At 53.4% G+C, this 21335-nt stretch overlaps 1 long non-coding RNA gene across 1 annotated transcript in view; it reads right to left on the bottom strand.

Annotated features, from left to right (window-relative positions):
* Window positions 1-21335, bottom strand: part of LOC142910289 (uncharacterized) — a 55446-nt gene that overhangs the window by 5911 nt on the left and 28200 nt on the right. The window contains exon 3 of the long non-coding RNA XR_012932828.1: window positions 15185-15328. This is a non-coding gene — a long non-coding RNA (uncharacterized LOC142910289). The remainder of the gene's footprint in view (window positions 1-15184; window positions 15329-21335) is intronic.

Below are 21335 nucleotides of genomic sequence, written 5' to 3'. Positions count from 1 at the left end.
GTGCGCGCATGCGTGGGCAAGAAAGGTCGGGGAGGCACCTTCTGAACAGACGTCAGCGATCAGCTACTATTAACTTCCCACCCACACAGGGTGCGGCACGATAACAATTGAGATGAAGGTGCCGCCGCCCCCCCCTCCCCCCCCAAGATGTGTTACAAGCGCTTGTGCTACAATCGCACCACTAAACCACGGGCAGCGCTCTCAGCCGTCTGCCCGGTAGGTCCCTGGCGAGGGCCGCCACGAGGTTATATATAAAAAAAAAACTTTAATTTCACCAAAAACTAAATTCGACATTCTTGCTCGCTGCGCGAACATTGTCGTATCAGTCGAGAGGGGGGGGGGGGATGGCCCCCGAAATCGACACGAACAACAAGGAACATATCTACTGCTAGACAGGGACATTTGGGACAAGGTCATGCTTAATACGGTGCAAGGCAGGGGACGTTGAGCGAGGGCAAGATCCGTTCGGGGCGAGGTCAATGTTCTATCCGCTGCTGGATGAGGCACGTCAGGGGCAAGGCCAATGTTCTATGTACTGCCTGACAGGGGGTCATTGAGGGCAAGGCGGTGCGAGGTCTGTGAGTGTGCGGCGAGGTCTGTGAGTGTGCGGCGAGGTCTGTGAGTGTGCGGCGAGGTCTGTGAGTGTGCGGCGAGGTCTGTGAGTGTGCGGCGAGGTCTGTGAGTGTGCGGCGAGGTCTGTGAGTGTGCGGCGAGGTCTGTGAGTGTGCGACGCGTCCCTCCTTTGCCGTCATGGCTCTTACCGCCAGCATCTGCTCGGCTGTGGCAGTTTCGTCTGCCGTAATAAATCCCATTCACACTATACGTTACGCTGCAACATAATGCATTTTCTGCCCTCTAATGAATGTCGAAACCGCTTGGCAAAAAAATTAAGGAGAGATGAATAATGGCGGCTCTGCTTGGCGGGGGATATGCAGATGTTTAATTTTGCTGCTGGAGCGGCGATGGGTGGCGGTATTCGTCGCTGACAGCCTGATGTAATTACAGCGCCGGCAAGGGGAAGGATGATAAGGGATGATTAAAGTGTCACCGTGGGGAAGCACAGGATAAAGTGTCAAGCCACAAACAATTATAACACGGCCACACCAATTTTTCTTCACCTTAATATGAAAGCAAGCATCGAGTGATGTGTGTTACATCAAGGTGGCGTGTGTGTCAGCGCTCAGGGCGTCTGAGACATATTTGAATTCATCCCAATTTGTTTTATTTTCTTCTCCTGCCACCGTCTAAATATGACGCGCTAAGCATAAGCAACGTTACACCACGAGCCACCGTCGCGGAGAAAATTATCATAATTTTGCCAGTATTAGGCAAACGCCACCGCGTGTGCACAGGCCCCGTCGATGATCGAGCTTTAACTCGCAGAGGCGCGAGTTCCGTCCTCGGATTTCCCACGGAACGCCGTGTGCCACGGAACACGTTCCTCCTGCTACGTTTCGCTCGATCACCGAGTTTCCAATTATCCGCCGCAGAAATGGCTCCACTTAGACGGGCAAAAAAATACACGTCTCCGTCTCTTCCTTCCCTGATTCGGAAACAAATTAAAGGTACGTCGGGGTCTTGAGTGGAATACATTTTTTTCAAAGGTGGTATAAGTTATGCTATCATCTTGTCAATTGTGTTGTCGCCGTTTTTTTTTTTTACAAAAAAACTAACCTAAAAAAACTATTTTTTATTTTACCGGGGAAGGCCCACTGAGCTGTACAGCTCTTTTTTCAGAAGCGATCTGGCCATAAATGATAGTTCAACGAAGTGGCTTATCACGTGCAAATTTATAGCAGCCAAATAGCATAAACGCATGTTTCTAAATGTGGTGGGAAAAACCGGAGGACCAGGAGAAAAATCCACGCAACCGGGAGAGAGTAAGGAAAACCCCAAATATACGGGAGTAAGGTTTGGGATCGAACCCACGACTTCCTGCATACCAGGTGAGGTAGTTAACATCTCACCACCGTGGCACCCCAAACAAATAAACACCACTCCCCGAGAAAAAAAGTGGGGAACTGTAATGTTGCAATGCGTCTTTAACTCTTGATCAAAACAATTTCCCAAAATTAAATGAAACAAGGCCGAGTGAATGTAAATTGCAGGAACAAGAAACTTAAAATCCCAAACAAGAGCGCTGAGTGTGCATGCAGACTGGGCCAGTGTCGAATCGCACCTCCACGTTGCTCGCCGACTTGCGAGAAATTGGGGTCCCCTTTAGCACGTAGTCGGCTTTCGCGACCAATATCATCCATAATACAGATTTTTTTGGGGGGTTAGATCGGGGTCCCCCATTTCATCCAAGGTTCGATTCCTTTCGTCTCATTTTTTGACCGTCTCGGCTGCAGCATTTCCCAACCGCCCCTCTCGCCGCTCAATTATCCCCTACGTGACTTTAGCAATCATTTGCATGACTCGTAAATAATTGATTATCACACGCAGGATCAATTTTAGGTTGATAAATCGACGCATCGTCGCGAGCTTAATGACTGCTCACCACAACTTATAAACACGGTGTTGTGTATTTTGGAACTGGTGTCATTCCATAGCCCTCACGACTGATATCACAAGAGGGGTGGGTAGAAAACGCAGGAAAACTAAATGGCCACGCAGTGCAGACCTTGCATGAGAAATGTGACCACGTTACGGTAAGATCCTGCCCCCTTACGTTCGCTGCCACCTGAAATCACGTAAACCAGGCCCACAGGACACCTACAAAAGGCCTAAAGTATACGCAGGGCAAGAAACCCCTTGGAAGACATTTCAACCTCAGCAGACAAAGACAAGGAACTGCTTGGTAGACAAGGAACTGCTTGGAAGACAGCCGAGGGCTCTGCAGAATATAAACAATTGTTGCATCGCACTTCTATGCTCACACGCCCACGCCCCCCGCTCTCACCAGTCCACACTGACCACTGTATGTATGTACTGTATAGTTAACTTCTTTCGCGCCGTACATAGCCAACCGTGCTAATCGGAGGTGTGGGGGAAAGCAAACAAACTAAGGACAAAAAGCAGTTGTAAAGAAATTAGTTTTCAATCTGGAGGATTTAAAAGTGAATAGATCCAGTGGCTTCCTAATATCGGAAAAATGTTTTCAGACGGCCGCAGAAGCGCATCTGAAAGCGCGCTGCAGTGGCCGTCTTTGTTCGGTGGCTAGCCAAAAGCAGCTGCTGCGAGCCTGAACGGAGTTCGCGTGATGGTCTATGCTCCTTGACGAGATCAGCAGCAAGGACTCTCGCCTCCGGCAGTGAATTAACCGAGGGCCGATGGCTGGTGGTTGGGACAGGCGTGCACGATGGAGGAGGGCAGGTTACCGAGACGGGCGTTTGAGTGTCAGCCGGACGGAGGTCAGCAACTGCGGGATCTAGCAGAAGGAAAGAGGTGATGGCGAGATGCGGTGACGTTAACGGCATTGGCCAAAATGACCTCTTGACCTCAGCCACATCAGAGTGGGACGAAGCCGATGTGAGGCGGAGGTAATATAGGACGTCGTACAGATCCAAACACCTTCCCAATTCCAATCCACAGAATGAACCCTTGTTCCACAGAGCTGTTCATACGTGTGGGGAGCGGTAGTGGTGCGGTTAATGCACTGAACTACGAACCCGGCGATAATTATCCGAACCGGTCCTGGGCCTCTCTTAGGTCGACTCAGCCTCAAATGAGTATCTGGTGCGGTGTGTAAACATCGCCACTGGGGAGACAAAGGTGTCCGAGCGTGGTGCTGGCCTCACTCACCCCCTTGCGTGCCATGGTGTCCTTCACGGGTGCTCTCCAACAGCACTTGCCCCAACAGTCTGTGAAAGGCTATACGAGGATGGGGGATCTTTGTCTGTGTTCATATATACATATAAGGGGGGGGGGGGTGGGGGGTGGGGGGGGGGAGCTCTCACAGAGCTCGACTCTCGGTGGGGGTGACTTGCTGTGATGTCGTGATGTGCCACCTCCTAGTGCCCTCACCCCCCCCCGTCCCCCGGTCGTGATGATCGTTCAGAGGAATGGATCCCACGCGAGAAGATGGATTGGGGACCGGGAAAATCTGTCCGGTTTCATCAGCGGATCGCCGACGATCGCGTCACCCAGGAGCTCTTTGCGGAGCAATTTTTCCGAGAAAGTCCGAGCGATTTTTTATCTTTACGACTGCTTAGCAGAACTAAAGAGGAACATTGTGGAATAAAAAAAAAGTAATTTTCCAGGGTCACACTTTCCATTTTTAAGCATTACCATTAGGGGAAAATTAACCAGAAAGGTGGCAGAATGAATATCCTGATTAACCTATTAATGGTATAATTTAATGCAATAAATCATATTAACAAGATTACACCCTAAGTGCTAACTATGTTAAATGTAAAGTTGTTTTTCTCCGCATCGACGGTGGCTGTGTCTTCAGCCGCCTGTTTGCATGACGCACTGCGGAGGGCCGGACACGTGGCACAAAAATCCTCCAACGGGTGAACAACGAGCAACGCAAGGCTTCCGAGACCATGCCCACCGAGGAGATGGAGCAATGGCATTCGCTCGTGTGTGGGCACCAGGTGCATTACTGCATCACAGGATCGGGAGAGATGGTGGCTTGCGAAGGCCTCAATCCAGCAGTGGATTGATCATGCCTGATAATGAAACAAACACAGGGCTCCGCCAGGATGACTGGAGGAATTCACACATTTTTATTTGGTTAGCACACATCTACTACGTACGTGGAACATTTGGACATTGTATTTGGAGCAGTTACGTGGCGCGGTTGGTAAAGGGCCCTGGTGCAAGGAAGGAAACGGTCCCTAGCAATTCCCTCCCCTATTCATAGCACGGGCAGCTGGCTCACATCCCCGCCACCCCCTTAGGCCCCGGTGCAGTTTCACCGCCTGCACACTCAATAGCTGCGCCGCTGATGTGGAGGGCCTCTCCAGTGGCTGGGGCTTGCAACAAGTGCGTGCTGAACAAAGGGGACGTGGGGAAGAAGTACTTGCCTCTTCGAGACGAGAATCAAGACCCTCTTTTTCTTCTCCTCGGCCCTACGTCGGAGTCTCTCCTCTCCGAGCTCTCTTCACGTGCTGCCTTGCAACATCACCGACTCATCCCCCCCCTCTCTGCCTCGCAGCCAACGCACACACTGTTAAATAATTTCCTGCTCTAACTCCAGGTCTCCCCTCGCCGTGCACGTTTTTTTTGGCTGGGCCATCGAACAAAGACGTGGTCACTGCATCGGCGTGCTTTCGGTATGCACTGGCTGCGGCCGTCTGGAAAGTTATTCCTTTGTTTTTTTGTTAGGAACTGCTTTTGGTGTTTAGTTTGTCGTCCTTTGCCCCGCACCTCCGATGAGCACAGTCGGCTACGCACGGTGCGAAAGAAGCTCAACATACACGCACATGCCACGTAGGAAGGAAGAGCGTTCCAGACGGCCGCAGAAGCGCACCTGAAAGCGCGCGATGACGGTGACCCGTCTTTGAAAACAGGAAGGGCCCGAGGACGGACCTCTGTGGTACGCCGACTTGGCGCGGCATTGGCGACACGTAGGCGATGCGTACACGCACGCACGTCCACCACTCGCACGGCGTCTTGAAGCACAGTCGCATCTCGATACTCTGCGAGCCCACGATGTAAGCACACGCGAGCAAAGCCACGTGCTCGTATCAGAATGCTGCTGCCCTTTGCCTTCGGGCCGCCGGTGCAACGGAAGCACGTTGTTGAGTTGTTGTTGTTGTTGTTTTTTTTCCCCCGAGAAACTGTGCTTGTGCAAGGCGTGCTTACACCCAGCTTGCGCAGGGAGGCTGCTATCGGCCTGGTAGCTGGGCCCTGGGTTCTTGGGTAACCGGGCAGCGACCGTCTCCGTCTTCCCCAAGCGCCGGCGACGCCAGCAAAGCCACCCAACGAAAAAACAGTATCGATCGCCATCAACTGTTCGGCCAATCGCACTCGAATTCCTCACCACTTAGGCATTCCGAGGCAATTAAATAAGCCGTAAAACTGATAGCGCGGCTCCATTAAACACGTTGGATTGGTTAATGAAGCCCGGTTTATCTGGGGTGCTCGCTCACCGATAACCGCCGCGGCATGGAGCCACATTTCACGCCGGCGGTGCCAGCAGCGACCGAATCGCCCGCGACGCACCCGGCCCTGGCGTCTCGGAAGCCGAGGAGGGCTGAGCCTGGATAACCCTCGGATGGGGGCGACCGCCGTAGATCAGACAAACCACTGTAGGCTGCTGTGAGGCGACGTGGTGGGCAGCAATTGAGGACCCCCCCCCCTCCCCCACAGCAAAGACCCATTGTTGTACCATACTATGCTCCCAAGAACTGCGCTCCCAGTGTTCGCCAAACCGCGCTGACCGGCCGCGTCTTTCTGCATTCGGGTGACCGCCCTCCCCCTCTCCCCGCTCTGCACCAACGGCACCACGCGGCGTGAGTGGGGAGGCCGTCGTCTCATCCAGCAGTGGATTGACGAGGGGGGTGGGGGGGGGGCGGGGCTTTGGTGCGTGGTGGCGCTGCCCCGGGCGTGCGCGCCACTCCACCGAGCGGTGGCACCGGTCGCTTGGGGCAGAGACCCCCAGCGCAAGTCATCATTTCCCCGTCACTGTCTGGGGCCGCCGTCTCTCCCCGGCGAAATGAATTGCGGTCGGAGGCAAAAAATTGTAGCTCTGCGTTGCCCAAACGCGTTCTAACGAATGGCTCTCTCAGCATAATGTGCCGTGATTGATTCCCGCGATAACGAATGAACGCTCAGAAGGAATTAAAAGTGATAAGCGTTCGAGTGCGCGTCAAACGTGAGAATGGCCCGAGACGTTATTAGATTAAAATTGAAGTGTTGTTGGGAAAACGTCAGATCGTGAACAACGTGGCAATGAAACGCAATTATGGGAGCGCATCGCAACCAAGCTGCTAGAAATGCATTTGGTTATCACTGAGTGCCAGTGTGTGCTGAATAATAGTGTGAACAACTATGTGTGTGTATCTGTGTGTCTGTGTGTGCGTGTCTGCACTAAGGTGCACCTAGCCTGGCACAAGCGCCAGGGTGACGGCACCGCCACTTAGTGGCGAACTGCGATTGTTGTTGTTGTTGTCTGGGTGCCAACTGTGTAAACTTGGCACAGTGGGGGGGGGGGGGACAGGTAGTGCATGCATCTGCCAGTCACCTCGGTCAGTCAACTTTTAGCACCTGGGCCTGTCGCATGACCTGCTGCCAGCGAGCCTGCCATGCATCCCATGATAGCCTCAACGAGAACCCAGCCTGGCACAAATGCCATGGTGACGTCGCTGGCACTCTGTGTGACAAATGGCGGCTTAATTGATGGTGTAGTGGTTCGCGCATTGTGCTACGAACTCGGTGACCCGGGTTCAATTCGAGGCCATGACGAACATCAGCGGCGGGTAATGAAATAACCGGTTGCGGGGCCTTTGACTATGCCCACCCAAACATAAATGGGGCACCAGGTGCGGTGTGTGTAAACATCAGCACTGGGGAGACCAATACAGACGGGCATAGTCCTGTCCACACGCCCCTGCTTGTGCTCCATCATAGGTGCTCGCTAAAAGCACTTGCCCACAACAGCCTGTACAGCTGGCTATAGGAGCAACTTTGTCCTTGTCTGTTCGTCCGTGCATATCTGCCAGTGCGTCTCAGTCAGCCAACGCATGGCACCTGGGTCTGTCCCATGGCCTCGACTCGCCAGCAACGGCCTCAAAGTACACCTGGCCTGGCACAGGCGAATGCCGGGTATTGGCATTGGTCCGTGCGTATGTGCCTCTCCGCGTGTGCGTGCGCGCGCGCGGGGAGACGAGTGGACGAGAAGCGATTACGGCGCAACTCTTTGATGGACAGTGGCTTTTTGTCGGGGCTGATAAATGGGCTCGCGGGCGTTGACCCCGAGTGGCGTAAATTTTATTAACACCGTTGCGGCGGTGAGGGGGGGGGGGGAAACCCCGCACGAAAGCAATTCCGTCACTTAACTAACAGTTACACCTCTGCTCAAGCAGACGCGCGCCCCATTAGAGACGGAGTTATGGCCACATCGCTCACGCTGATGGTTGCAACCTGTGGTCCAGCACCGTCCAAGCCACGGGTGTCGCCACTGCAGTTTTATTTGATTTTTGGCCGGGTGGGTTGGAGGGGTAGTATGGGAACACAACAACCGACGTTCAGTTAATTGGCAGGAAATGTCACGCGGCTCGCAGGGAGGCAGGCTGGTCGGTGATGGAAACACTTGAATCAGAATGTGTATTTATACTGGAGGAATCCGATGAGCTATAAAACTATTTTTCAGTTTCAGTTTAATTTATTTGGTATAGCCCTGTGAGCTATTCGGTTCTTGAATCGGGTGCAACCGCAACAAACAAAAAAGATGAACAAGAAAACATCTGAAAGTGACTATGTGACTGTGCAAACAGAAAATCCAGGAAAAAAACAGCAAAATATTTCAGAAAAAGCACCGTACACCAACGCTGTGTGCAAAAATCCCAGTGGGATGCAAGACAAACAACAACAACAACCACAAGACAACTTAGATTAAGGCCATCAGTCTACTCCATACTACAACAAACAAACATGGCCAAACCAAAAAAGTTTTCGAAATCACCAAAATAAAGCCATGAAAGCAATGTAACAGTGATCATAGGAACTGTGACCGAATTTTCACAATAAACGACATAAACAACATGTACCACCAAACCCTGCAGCCATAGCTGGCTGCATGAGTCACTCCACAACAGCAGGAGCATCAGTCGGAGTATCAAATTTTTCAATGCACCTTTAAGATCAGCACACTAAATCAAAATACAGATAATACAGGGTGTTTGAAAGAGAAGGACCCAATTTCAAAGCAGTATATTTCACGATGGCAACATGTTACAATTACACAAAAAGTTACAAACGGTTTAATGAGTTATCAAGTTTTACTAACCATTTTATAAATGCTCTATGTGCCCTCCACCTGTTGTACGGACAACATCGAGACTATAGTTGAATTCGTCCCAAACGCTTTTTAAAGTGTCTCCTTCCACTGAAGTCACCACTGCCGTGATTCTGTTTTTGAGGTCATCCAGATTAGTCGCTAATGGTGGCACAAAAACACCACGGGTCTTTGACGTAACCCCACAAGAAAAAGTCGTAGGATGTGGTGATGTCTGGGGATCTTGGGGGCCAAGAGTGTAGCGCCAAGTCTTGGGGTCCCGTGCGACCTATCCAACGTTGAGGCAGTGTTGTCTAGCGAATGACTGAGGCTCGGGGCTGTTTGTGTGCTGGGAGAGGCATCGAGCGGTAATAATTTTAAACTCTATGCCCCGCCCTCTCTATGCCCCGGCTTCTCTATGCCTCGCCCTTTCAAGTGGTAAGAGTTTCATTCATGGGCGGTTCGTGGTTGCAGAGATATAGCGATTTCAAATCGGGTCCATCATTTTAAAACACCCTGTACTTTGCAGCGGTCATCCGGGTTCGGGGTCTCGTCGTGGTTTCTCTCGAAACTCTTCTGACAATTGACACCAGTGACCCCTGCCAGCTTCGGCGAACCAGGCGTGACGTATATATATAAAAAACAAAATTCGCATTTTAACGCAGCCTCTCTAGGAAGACGGCACCGGTGGAAGCGTACGGTTTTAGAGAACCGCAAAATCCGCCACGACGGTGCCCGCCGGCTCTCGCACGGGGAGGCAAACGCCAGCAAACGCAAAAGTCCTTCAGCTTTTTCTTTTCAGTAGTCGTCCCCGAGATCTGCCTTTGTTCCGAAGCTGCATTGTGGCGATTTACGTTTGTTGAAACGGTACTTTGTTCATAGCACAATGGCACATTTAAAGGTAGAGAAATGACAAGATAGACGGGCAACGAAGTTACCAATTTCGAAGAACAACCTCAAACCGCTCGCACAACTTTCTAAAAAGCCACATCCCTGTCGACGAGAGATGTCCGCGTTTCCATGGGGCCTACCGCGTACGGGACGACAAGTTCATTCCTCTCACCGTGTCGCTGTCGGGACACTCCTGTTGAGCTCATTGTTGCGAGAAGAAAATAAATGCTCACACTTAAAACAACAACAACAACAGCAACAACAAAAATCGATCAATGTTTTAGGATTGCTATGAGAATTGAGAGTCATCACCAGCCGCCTAGGCCCCCAGGGCGTGACTGCGCGATTATTTGACACTAAGATAAACGGGACGAGGGCCTTGGTTTGACCACGTTAAATCAAATCAATTACACTTCGGTGTTTAATTTTTTGCACTATTTAAGCAGGTAAACTCTGGGCCGGTTTTGATCACCAGGGTCTCGTTAGCAGTTTGTTGTGGCTCGCTATCTAGAAATGACATCAAACCAGGACTCTTGTAGGATGCTGCGGTGAGACGTGCTATACAAGTGGAATGGAGCTCTCAGAGACACCGTCATGGCGGATTTTGCTAAATTTACTGATTGAATGAAAATCACAGCGACTCTGACCAATGGTTGTATTTAATGATGCCGTACAATGCTCCAATACAGGCTCTATATGGGACGAAAAAATACAAATGCGGCAAGGTCTGTTTCAAGCTGAATGATACAGCGTGGATCTTAAATGCAACCTTATCTTATAGAGAGAGACAGAGAGGCAGTCATGGGGAGAGGAAAGAGGGAGGTCTTGAGCCTGGCCCTAAACAGGGGCGACAGCACGGTTAGCTGGGAGAAGGAAGTTCCCTATAAGGGGAGCAGCAGAGGAGAAAAAGCGACCTCCCACTGAGCAAAGGTTGACTGGCGGCTCCGATAGGTCTTGGTTGCTGGAGCAGAGAGTGCACAGAAGGGAGCAGAGCGAGATGAGAGGGGAGAGAGGGGAGTGTACGTGAAGGGGAGTAGGGTGAGATGAGAGGGTTGATGGAAGAGAGTGTGTGGTCGGGCGAGTGGGGTGAGATCAGAGAGGAGAGGTAACCAAGGGTGAGTTCACAGAGGATCTTAAAGATGGCGAGCGCGATCTTGAAATCGATTCAGGATTGGATTCGAGCCAGTGGAGGGACAGGCGTATGTGGGAGTATTTGGGAGATGTGGACACGTCCATGGGTGGGGGCACTCGGTGTAGCGGCCGCGTTTCGGATCTCCTGGAGTTTGGATCGCCTCGAGTTCGGATCGCCCGGCGAGGGAACGGAAGAGACCGTGGCGAAGAGGAGCTGTAACGGTCGACACAGCGGAGCGGTGGATGACGATGAGGGTCTCAGCGGCAGCTGCAGTGAGGAAATGGGGGGGGAGTGGTGCGGGATTTGTTGCGCAGATGGAGGCACGAGGTCATGCAGAGTTGAGGACTTGCGGGGAGAACTGGAAGCTCAGCTCGGGACCGACAGCGACCTCCAGATTCCAGGCGCTCTCCGCTAGGCGTGGAGTCGGGCGGATAAGGAGGTGGGGGGCGCTCGGTAATTGTGGACGCGCGGCGCCACGGAGCGACTGAACCGTCAAGGCATGCCACGTTCACCAAAGCGGTGGCAGTTCTGTCAGCGGTGCACGGCCGCGGTATATAATTTTTTACTTTTCAACCGAGAAAACACGCGCGCGCGCACGGGCACCGCGCGTGTTTTTTGTGTCGCGCGGAGGCAAGTTAAGAGCGGCCAATCGCAAGTTTTATTCGCCAGCTATCTGCCTCGAGGTGAGTTTCAAGCGCGGTGCGTATTTCACTCCGCGTCGCAACGACAATCTCCGCGATTCACGTCAGCCCAACAAAAAAAAAAATCACGCCCTGCGTGAAGCCTCACGTCTGCTTCAGCGACAGACTTTGGTCCTCGCTGATGATGTATATTTTCATTTTGCCGCGCGCGAATCAGCCCTGACAACTCGCAAAACTTTTAGCCGAGATTCATAACCTCAACCGCGCCGTAATTACTTCAGAATGACATTAGGTCGCTGCCTTCATATCCGCCGAGCGAACAGAGTGCCCGCCCTAAAGGGAGCCCCCGTGCTGGAAAATTAAACTCGCATCGCGGCCGAGCCGCACGGTGCCTGCGCGAGCGCGATCAATCATCGCTCACAGCCAGATGGCCCGACTGCTGGAATCTACAGCCAGGGATGTAAATCACAAACATCCCGCCGGGGAAACGGAACGTCGCCCAGCGACGCCACTCGCAGCCCGACCAGTTACGCTTGCCGTGGTGCCCGGCGCGAGAGGCAGGTATGTTGCCCGCAGACACCCTCCCCCCCACCACCACCACCACGCTCATCCACCCACCCACTCCACTCCACCCCCCACCCACCTACCTCCAAAAAAAAAAGAAAAATAAACGAGCAAAGATGGTTTGCTCAGGGTGGATTGCTTTACGATGTAAATAGTTCCAGGCTGTATCGCAACATAAATGGGCCATGTACGAAAGAGAGGGTGGGGGGGGGGGTGGTGAGGTGGGGGGGGGGGACTGGTTAAGTGTGGAGTTAATGGTGATTGGTCCGTTTAAATGTATGTGAGTTACAGATACACTTAAACAAAGAGAGGTGTTAAAAATTAGGGCGGTAATCGCAGAAGTCTTCGTAGCTAAAGAGCCGACCTCCACGCAGCCCGCTTTTTCAATAGACAACCTCCAGTGCTTCTCTTATTCCATTTATATATAAAATCAAAACCATTTACGAATGTGACCCGGGAGTGGACATTCTTTGTCTGAATACTAATTACCGCCCTATCTGCACAGCGCTCGGCTCATATTGCAAAGCAGGGCAGAGAGCATAGGGGGAGAAAAAAAATTATACACCCAAAAATAGACGGTATGACATCTTCTCACTTTTTTAATATTTATTTTAAATAGAAACATTGGCTGATCCCCCCCCCACCATCTCTGCTCCCCGCCCCCCGTACCCCCACCCCCTGCTCTCTCTCCTCTCTCCACTCCTCTCCCGAGACCGCACAGTCGACATGGCTTTGGCTGACCCGTCCGTTACCTCCCATTCGTCTTTCATTAAAATTCATTAGATTATGATGGGATTCCTTCTCCTGGAGGTAATGCTCCCGCCCCCCACCAAATCTCCGACGCACGACATTTTGCATACTGATGCAACGTCCCTGTTCGCATAATGAACTCTGTCAGGAGCCGACCCCGGGGGAAAAAAAATGCCTCGGAGAGGAAAGAGCGGGCGGCCGCCCTAACGCCACTCGAAACGTCGTCGGCGTCGTTCTAGCACCATCGTCGCTCTAGCGTCGTCGGCGTTCTAGCGCGCCGAGATGACCACGCGCGGCGCGGGCGGCCCCACGCACCCACGACGGACGCCGCTCCCGGAGGGAAAAAACCCGCGCGCTCGGCGCCAACCGTGAATAGATACGGCGCCGAGGATCTGTTTTACAAGTCATGTTTCTCTTGGTTAGTTATTTATTTATAAGAGACTGGTTTAAAAAAAAAAAATTTTAGATGTGTTAACGCATTAATGCAAATGCGGGCAGCTGCGTGTGCGTGTAAGAGAGGGAATGCACACACAAAGACAAAGATCCCCCCGTATAGCCTTAACAGACTGTAGGGGCAAGTGCTGTTAGCGAGCACCTATAAAGGCCGGCACGGCACACGAGGGAGTGGGTGGTTAACACCACGCCCGGCCGCCTTTGTCTCCCTACTGGCGATCTTTACACATCGCACCGGGTACTCATTTGAGGCTGATTCGACCTAGGGGAGGCCCGGGACCGGTTCAGATAATCGCCACCGGTGTCGGCCGTGAGCGGGAATCGAACCCGTCCGCAGGTTCGTAGCGCAGCGCGCTAACCGCTACACTACCGCTCCCACATGCGCACATACACACGCATGCACACACACACGCATGAGCACACACACGCACGCATACGTTTGCACACGGGTGCCTAAGATGAGGCTGCTGTGCGTGTGGATGTGCGTCGGCTGGATGGGCACAGCAGACACAATGAAACGCAGCATCTTCACCATTTGAATTCACAGTTTGCGCAAACAGTGCTTTTAATGCACATTATATATACTTATTTTAGTTACAGTATACCTCGCGTAACATATACGGGAATCAAAATAATAATTTATATTTAAAATTGGGTTCGCACTTTGTTTAAAAGGGGAAGATTTACGATTATCACCGCCCCATTAACATCACCGCGGTGTCACTCTCTTCTGACGAAACGAACATAAATCCACACGGAGTCTAAATCACTTCATTACTAAACGTCGCTATTTATGAGCCATTGTTGAAATCGCGTAAACGGGAAATTATTATCTGCAGGTTTCCTCTATACATCACGGGGGGGGGGGGGGGGGTGTTGCTGGTCCCATGAAACACAAACGGCCAATTTGCACATGAGACGTACCTCGAGGCCCTGACGAACTCGGGACAGGAGAAACAACGTCTAATGAATGAGGCCGGAGCAAAGCAGCAGGAGCAAACACACACACACACACATTTTACGTAGGTCAACTCTCAATGTCACATTTTAATAGACAGGGTAGAATGCGTGGAATATATATACATTTTTTTCCGCTCGCTGCTTTTCCCGCACGGAATTATCAAAACCAAGGCCTTCTCCATTGCTCACGCAGGCTAATGCGGGTCCCGTAATAAAGAGGCGAACAAAAAATCCTGTAAACAGTGGCTAATGACTTGGCGGCGTGTTGAATGATCTGTCTGCGGTCTCGGCGCTAAACAATAACACTGCGATATTACACTCTGGGTACTGATTTTGCCACGCGAGTGTTTGCACGCTAATCCATCTCCACGCGAAACCCATTTGTGGTGCGGGGGGGGGGTCAGCATTAGGTCACGCGTGCGCGCACGCACTCTCAAGTCTGCTTAATCTGCTGCCCTTTATGAAGCGATCCATATGAAGGGGGAGAAATCTGCAACGCTAACGACTACGCCATATTATTCACATTCATCTGCGCCGCCGCAAATTAAGCGGACAGGTGGCACCGGGCGTCAGCTCCCAGGTGTCGTGGGGCCACAGCGCGGCGTCGATGGCGTTGGCTAATGAACGGCGCTTTCTAAAACCGACACCTTTCCGCGAGATGAGCGGAAATCGAGAGGCCGGATTTTTGCGCGAACCGCGGCATGGGTAATGGGGGGGGGGGGGGGGGTGGCGGTCAAGTTCAGGGTGCCTGGGACAAGTAACGGGCTGTCGGGCAGCGTCAATTTGCGCACTCGTCTACTCGTGGGCCCGGCGGGGGCGAGGGGGTCGCGACCCTCCCTGCAATGCATGGGCGGGTGGGCTGTCACGGCGAATGCGGAGCGCGCGTTGTGGACGCACGCGTCTCACCGGGGACGCCAGGGGCGGCCGGAGGACACGCCGTGGGTGGCGCGGGGGCCGTGGCGCCGGAGGGAAGGAGGAAGAGTCTCCAGGTGAACGGCACACGTGGACGCAAGCGGAGAACACCCCGCGGTTTGGGGAAATATGGGAAACCTAACCAAGCGAAATGAGAAAACGCGTTCGAGGCATTAGCGCGCCGCTGGTGTCTCGGTTACAAGAATATCTCGCAGTGAAACGTCATTACGACGTTCCCGCTTTGCGCATTTTTCCGTGTTCAACAATCTCACTTCATTCCGATTTTAGTACCCACAAAAAAAATCCCCTTTGGACACAACTACAGTCAATGTTGAGGTTTTCCCGCATTTAACATTTATTTTGACTGGTCCTCCGAAAATAAAGGTATGCCGAGGTTTCACTGAATAAACAGACTCATAATACCATTCATAACGATCCATCACACACACATATATATCTGAGGAACTTCACCAAAATGTACACAAAACATGTTGATTAGTTAGACAATGAATAATGAACCAGGAGACCACTTCTAGAAGATCAATTTGTCCTGCATCATCTCGCTCAAACAGTTCTGCGCTATAGCAGGCGGTGCAACTGCACCAGGGCCCACAAACAAAAATAGGCCCAGGGGCTGGTGCCATGAAGAGAGAGCAAATTGGACTGGGGTGGCCCCGTTACACGCCACCACCGACTCACATCGAGATGTTAAGCATACCGACTGCAATTTACGACGATGGTAATTTGCTCAATTAACCGTGGGAACGTGCCTCAAATCATCTCAATGGCAATGCCCTATTCTAAAATTACAAAGGAAATGATCGCAGGGCCCCAGTGGAACGAGGCGGGAGCGGAGACAGCACTTTATCCACAATCGTGCCGAGCCACTCGCTTCGGTGGCGGTTGATAGGACTCTGGATATTCAGTAATGTTGTTAGATTTTTCCGTTTGCTCTCACTGAGAATGATCGACAGATCGGTAGCAATGAAGGAAGTCACCCCCCCCCACCCCTTGACAGAGAGCGATGGGCGAATGGTTGAGGCACGCACGTGTGTGTGTGTGTGATGGGAGGTGGGGGCAGTAGGGAGAGAGAACACCACGGCGCTACCACCCATGGCCGCATCGCGGCGCCGACTGGGAAGCCGGGGACGGCGAGGGGGGGGGGGCGGCGGGAGGGGGTGGTGGTGGGGGCTGGGGGAGAACGAGCCCCCCCGCCCTCGCCCCCCCGTGACCCTGCCGTGACCCCGGCCCACGGCGGCGCGTGCTCCTTTATCAGCGGCACGTCATTTCCCCGAGAAAAATCATCAGCCAAATGTCACGCGCGGCGCGCTCGCGCTAATGTACAACCGACGCCACGTTCACGGAGCCGCTCGTCCCTCTTGCGCCGCTCCGTCGCCGGCCCCGTCGCCAGCGGGGCCACGCGCGGTGACGGCGGAGCGGAGCAAGAGGGACGAGCCGGAGCCAGAGCTCCCAGAGTGTTGTCATCCCAGCCGCGCTCTGACGGAGAGGGGCGCGATCTGGACGTTGGCAGTCAGAGCGCCCCCCCCCCCTCCGCCCCCCCTCTGCGCACCGACCGACCAGCCGGACGGCCGCCCACCCACCCACCCCCAGCCCTCCAAATCGGCGTCCGTCCATTAACGCAAAACATTCCGATCCGTAATTGAACGACGGAGGGTACTTGGCGGCCAAGTTTCACGGCTTTATTAACAACGACGGCACGCGGGCGCGCTCGGACGCCGGGCGCATGCGTGCTCGCGGGGAGGGCATCGCCACGGGAGAAACAAGCCATCCTCGTCGTTGGGAGCAACGCGCGGTGCCAACGGGACGTCATTCGAAGTGATTAAAATCAGTTTGTGTGTTGGGGCTTGGTGTGGATTAAGAGGAAATGGGTGTGGATTGGGGGAACGAAGGGGGTTTGGGCGGGAGAGGATGGTGGTGGGGGGAGTGGCCGGGTGGCTCGGAGGTCAGAGCGTTGAATGACCAGTGCCGAGATCCTGGGTTCGAATCCATGCCGCTGCCGGTGGTTGAGGTGGGTTCTCAAATGTGGTGAATTGACGGGACTTATCCCCACTCACCAATGACTGCACAAAAACGACACATCATGAAACATTTGGTTCTGCACGCTTTTGTAGCAAAAATTGCCAAAATAAATTGCTGTTTGGTCATCACGCGACAGGGCGGGTGGGAAGGTTTCTGCCCCCTTTCTGTTTGAAACAGAGGTCATTGAAGCCAATTTAAGCGGTCTCAGAGGTAGTTCTGTAACATCTGCTTCCATGGGCCATTGTCAAAGATGAAGGGCCGCGTTGCTCTGCGAGTGTTCCGCGTGGATTCTTCATCGGATATCATTTCTTTTTTTAAATGGTACTGATTGTGCAATGGGCTCTCAATACACATGAAGGGGGATGGGGTGCAGATTTTAGGGGGGAGGGGGTGGGGGGGCGATGGGGTGGGGAACCGGGACTCCATGGCCACAGGAGCAGGGGAATCTCGGCGCGGCTTGCCGGAGGCCCCGCTTTCTGCTATCCTGAAAGTTCGGTAGGCTTTCACGCGGCCACGCCATATCTGCAAAAGGCATTTTCGAAATGTTCCAAAAAAATGTATTGAATGTGCCGATATCAACACTTCAAATTAGATTATTTTTAGAAGTGCGGCATCTTTGCGAATTAGCGTACGCCCCGAAACGAGTGCGTGCGTGCGCACCGTGAATTTTAATGTGGCCTTGTGATGTAAGGAGTGGCCTCATAGTTAAGAGCACGGCGCTACAAACCCGGCGACCCGAGTTCCATTTCCCGGCTGTGGCTAGCATCAGTGGCGAGTGACACCTTTACCGATCCTGGAATCCACCCCACAAGCACCTTCGCCAATCCGCACTGACAAATCTGGTGAAGTATGGTCAAACAACTCCCACGGCCAACACGGCATGGGGAGGCCTTTATCCATCCAGTTTGTTGTCCTTTCCCCGCACCTCCGATTAGTTCGATTCCCTATGTATGGTGCAAAAGAAGTTCAACATACATACGTATAGTAATTCAAGGCCCCAAATTTTAATGTATTTTCATCTTTGCTAATGTACTATTAATGCGAAGTAACCGACTCTGCGACACATACGGAGAATGCCCGACTTCCAACTCGTAGGTCATGAGTTCAAATCTTGATCGGGGGGGGGGGGGGGCAGGGGGGGTTGGGGTCAACTCAACCCATCATTTCTCCGGAGTCGATAAATACCTTGTAGGGGGGAAGTCATCAGCGGTTGTCCCGTGGCGCAGAGACTCGCCCACACCATAGGCACGTGGAATTTACACCAGTGGCTCGGGTCAGTGAACGGGAGATTTATCATCATCCCAGAGCTCGGTTGAGTGGGACTTTTTAAAAATATATTTTGAAGACACAAAGGGTGTCTGACAGGAAGGAGCGGAAGTGGCCCTATGAAGCTGGTTTCTGACAAACTGTAACAGATCGTAAAATATGCTCGCTCGAGCTAGAGAAGCCGGCTGTTCCGTAGCCAAACGCATCGCAGACGGCGAACAGACCCACGGGCACTCCTGGGCAGCCTCACCACACGCCGCACTGGGGGTGACAGGGGGGGGCTCGAGGAACGTGCGGTAAATTGCGGCTGTCTGTGTGTTTAACGCCGCCAGAGGACACGAGGGGTGGGGGGGGGGGTGACTTCCAGGCGGGCGCCATCGTGGCCGACAGGAGCCAGTGGGGCCACTTACACTTCGTCGCAGTGGCATAGCCATCGAGTGTGCAGGCGGTGCAACTGCACAGCTGGGGCACATGGGTCTGGTGGGGCGCAGGCGCTGGGTTAAGAAGTTGTAGGAAATTTTGTGGACGGGAGGGAGGGGGGGGGGGGTCCATTTCATTCCTTACGCCGGGGCCCATGCCAACCGCGCCGCCTCCGGGCCTCCGGGCGCAGCAAACGAAGGCTCAGGGCCGGGGACTTTCCTGCTCACAGACCGTCCACCGGCATTGCACGACGACGATTGCGTGCGTGCGTGCGTGCGCGTTCACGCTCACGCTTACCAGCCGGAATATTCGATAGGGACAAAGCGTGCGTGATAACGACTGCAGTGTGTCAAAGGAGCGTCGTGGCAAAGTCAAAGGTGAAGCGCGTCAACGCGCACAAAAAGCACGCAGCCTCTGCGCATGTGCAAAAGCCATCAGCATTTTCCCGAAGAAGCACATCGTGGCACCCCTCGTCTTCGGTCACCATCGAGATAGATTTGAGCAAACGTGACCGACCGACTGACCGACCGACAGCGATACAGAGATAGACAACCGTTGGCTGGTTTTGTTCCGATTAGGACTCATCGGTACGGCACAGTCACCAGTGCTCACCGCCGCGAAGTCTGCCTCTGGGACCATACATGCAGAGTCTCCACATCCACACTACGGGGCCAATTAGCTTGGGCAATGTTGACAATAATCAAATTGGTCAATGGTGGGATACACATGGCGAACTGTTGTTTTGTTACGAAGGGGTTTTTTGCTCGTCATTTACAGATTAGATCGAGTTCCGGGGTACAGCGACTGCGACACGATTCTACCCGCCCTCGTACGTGTGTTGAACTTATTTCGCACCGTAAAGGAGCAAACCGTGCTAACCCAAGGTGCGGAAGGAAGGACAACTGAACACAAAAAGCAGATCTATATCAATTCGTTTTAAATCGAGATTTAAAAACGCACAGCTCCAGTGGCCTCCTAATATCGGAAGAGCGTTCCAGACGGCAGGAGAAGCGCATCTGAAAGCGCGCGACGCGGTGACCGCCTCGCTCTCTCTCACTCGCTCGCTCACTCACTCACAACTCTCACTTGTGCACTCACACTGATCTGTGTCACTATAAACACGTTTCCTTCGTACGCCACGTGCCCTCCGGAAGCCCGGAATCGCTTGGCTGATGGGGGGAGACCTCTCGGTTTAATCTCTCCGCCGCCAGGACACTCACCCCTCAGTGGTCAGGGACTTGGCGGCCCCCATCAGACACCTCTATGAACTCAATCAGATCTATGGCTGTGTGTGTGTGCTTGCACGCAAGTATCTGCGCGGGTGTCAACATCTTAACCTGAAAACCGAGATAACGACCTATATTCTGAGAATTAAACATCTGCGCTGGGAGGCTATTACTTTTACGCGGAGATGCTTAGAACGGACACACGCGCGCAAGCAAGCACGCACACACACACAATCTAACTGCCCATGCTGAGAAGAAGAAGATGGTGATGATGATGACGACGACGACGATAATAATAATAACACCTATCTTTACATCACCGATTCTCCCCCGCCCACACCAGCAAAGACAATAGCCCGGCGCGGTGCGGCTGATTGACAGGCCGTGCCGGTGGAGGGTGCGCGCGTCGAGGGGGACCGGCTGAGCCCCTTCCTGGCCGCACGCCGTTCCATGCCAGGGACTCGCGGGGACCGCCGCCTCCGCCGTCCACGCCGGGGGCCGCCGGCGCACGCCGACAAAACGGCGGGCGGAGACGTGCGGATGAAGAGGATGGGGGCGAGAAGGAGGAGGGCGATGAGGAGGGCGACGAGGAGGAGGACAATGTGGAGGACGCGCTCACTTTGCCGCTGCCGCCGCTGTCAAGTTTGCGAAGGGGGGGGCGGTCATTCGCGAGGGTCCACCACGCCACCCGGCATACGAGGTAAGCGCGGGCCGCTCATGGCCAGGGCTCACGGCGGGGGGGGGGGGGGGTGCTGTGTCTGTCTCGCTATGAGAGGGGAGCGGCGGCAGCAGCAGCAGCAGGGTCGGCGTGGTGGAAACGACGGTCGGCGTGGACCGGGAAAGCTGCGTTTTTCTGAGACAGGATCGGGAAAACTACAGCGACGGTCATGGGCAGGAACGAATACGATCGGTGCGCACGTTAGGAAGTGCACGCGTGTAATCGTGCAATTTCGTGCGTCTTTACGTATATACAGTGTGTGCGGAGCGGTGGTGTAATGGTAAAGAAACGCCGTGCTACGAACACGGCAACCCGAGTTCGATTACCGCTCACGACCAAAAACAGTGGCGAATATTTGAACCGGTCCTGGGCCTCCCCTAGGTCGACTCAGCGTCAAATGAGTATAAAAGGCGGCCAGGCATGGTGCTGGCCTACCCACCCCCTCGTGTGCCGTGCCGGCCTTCATAGGTGCTAC

Source organism: Petromyzon marinus, chromosome 4 (genome assembly GCF_048934315.1).
Source record: "Petromyzon marinus isolate PM22_M1 ecotype Great Lakes invasive population chromosome 4, UKy_Petmar_22M1.pri1.0, whole genome shotgun sequence".
NCBI classification, from domain to species: Eukaryota; Metazoa; Chordata; class Hyperoartia; order Petromyzontiformes; family Petromyzontidae; genus Petromyzon; species Petromyzon marinus.
This window is presented reverse-complemented; position numbering and strand designations above follow the sequence as displayed.